Source organism: Penaeus vannamei, chromosome 37 (assembly GCF_042767895.1).
Source record: "Penaeus vannamei isolate JL-2024 chromosome 37, ASM4276789v1, whole genome shotgun sequence".
Taxonomy (NCBI): domain Eukaryota; kingdom Metazoa; phylum Arthropoda; class Malacostraca; order Decapoda; family Penaeidae; genus Penaeus; species Penaeus vannamei.
Genome location: NC_091585.1, coordinates 26,115,555 through 26,118,054, shown reverse-complemented (window position 1 = coordinate 26,118,054; position 2,500 = coordinate 26,115,555). Strand labels below are relative to the sequence as shown.

At 38.4% G+C, this 2,500-nt stretch overlaps 1 protein-coding gene across 1 annotated transcript in view; it reads left to right on the top strand.

The window, feature by feature from the left end:
- The window catches only part of LOC113814157 (coiled-coil domain-containing protein AGAP005037), a gene marked incomplete in the record, with an annotated part of 653,514 nt that overhangs the window by 640,186 nt on the left and 10,828 nt on the right, over window positions 1-2,500 (top strand).

The window sequence follows — 2,500 nt, the reverse complement described above, 5'->3', positions numbered from 1 at the left end:
TACTTTCTGCAACACACACACACACACACACACACACACACACACACACACACACACACACACACACACACACACACACACACACACACACACACACACACACACACATACTACTACTACTACTACTACTACTACTACTACTACTACTACTACTACTACTACTACTACTACTACTACTACTACTACTACTACTACTACTACTACTACTACTACTACTACTACTACTACTACTACTACTACTACTACTACTACTACTTCTACTACTTCTACTACTTCTACTACTTCTACTACTGCTACTACTACTACTACTACTACTACTACTACTACTACTACTACTACTACTACTACTACTACTACTACTACTACTACTGCTGCTGCTGCTGCTGCTAATCATAATAATAATAATAATAATAATAATAATAATAATAATAATGATAATAGTAATAATGCTACTACTACTGCTACTACTACTACTGCTGCTACTACTAGTACTACTACTAGTACTACTAGTACTACTACTACTACTACTACTACTACTACTACTACTACTAATCATAATAATAATAATAATAATAATAATAATAATAATAATAGTAATAATGCTACTACTACTACTACTACTACTACTACTGCTACTACTACTACTACTACTACTACTACTACTACTACTACTACTACTACTACTACTACTACTACTACTACTACTACTACTACTACTACTACTACTACTACTACTACTACTACTACTGCTGCTGCTGCTGCTGATGCTACTATTACTACTACTACTACTACACCAATAATGACAATAATGACACAGCACACACCACAGCCACAGCACACACAGCGCAGCACAGCAAATTCTAAGCCTCTTGCCAACCCCCAACCCCTTTCACAGCGTCTAACCCCCACTGCAGTCACACTTCACTCTCGCATAACGAAACAGCAGACGACCACATCACTACCCCAGCTCTACACGCTGTTTGAAACATGCACAGGCACACACACACACCAATCCCCCCCGCACACACACACACACACATACACGTCTCCAACATTCCACCGTCCCCCTCTCTTCGCCACCCTCCCCCCCACCCCACACACACACAGCTGATGCTTCACGGTTCCTCGTCAAAAGAGCATAACATCAGCTTTAAAGAACGGAGCTTCACTCACACCTCATCACCCTCCTCCAAACTCTCTTCCGCTGACATTGCAATGGCGTCTTGTTTGGTGCCGTGAATTTCAGAATGGAGACAATAGGCCTACACTCTACCCTGCGACGTGTCGTACATCCTGGCTCTTCCTGTTGCCCTCTCTCGCTCTTTCCCTTCGGTTGGGACGCTAATTTCATTTTCGTTTTCTCACCGTTCGTGGTGGGTTTCGTTGCTCTGTCTCTTTCTTCTCTTTCTCTTTCTTCTCTTTCTTACTTTCTTTCTCTCTGTCTGTCTGTCTATCTGTCTATCTGTCTCTCTCTCTCTATCTCTATCTCTCTCTATCTATCTCTCTCTCTCTCTCTCTCTCTCTCTCTCTCTCTCTCTCTCTCTCTCTCTCCATGTTATTAATATATATTTACCCATCCATCCATCTACACATCTCTTCATACTTACATATTACTTACAATATGTATTTATGCTTATTTATCAATAAGTCGTTTTATCTATTTAATCTATTCAACTTTCCATGTAACATTCTCCAAATATATTTTTGTCACCATATTTTTTTGCATATATATTTTTACATATATTACTTTGCGTGTTTGGTTTATGGTTTAACAGAATTAAAAATTATTATATTTTGTCAATTCACGGCAAATTATACCTCTTTTCTATCTCTTTTATTTTTCATTCTCATTGATTTTTTTAATCGATAATTTGCCATTACGAGCTTCATCTCTTGTCATGTCAATTTTGATGTCACATTTCCCTTTATATTTTCGGAATTTCCTCTAACATTTCTCCCATAAATTGACGTCCATACATTTTGTACAAATATGCATCTTTATCACAAATGTTTACATACACGAATTTGATGAGCTGCACACACTGGTCTACATAACAATTTTGATATTTTGATGAATACACTCTTCGACTAAATATTCCATTTTTGCATACTTGCTCAGTGACCTTTATTTAAACACCGACCCATACACCCATACCTCAAATTCCAACTGATAGTTTCCAGTCTCCGAAACACACACATGTAGAGAGAAAAAACAAACGTGCACATTTTCCCCCACTTCGCCGCACACAACTACACACACGAGGAATACTACCATACTACCATACTACTATTCCACGCTACCATTCAGGCCAGATAGTATGACTTCGAGGTTACACACGTGGTTTATGGAAAAGCCAAGAATTTTCCCCTGGGCAGTGCCGTTCTATTATTCAAAGGCTCCCCCTATTTTACTCATGGGCAGTTTATCTTTGGACAGTCAAGCCAATTTTAAATAAGGACTGAATCCAGTTATCATAATGACATTATATTTCCTGCATTT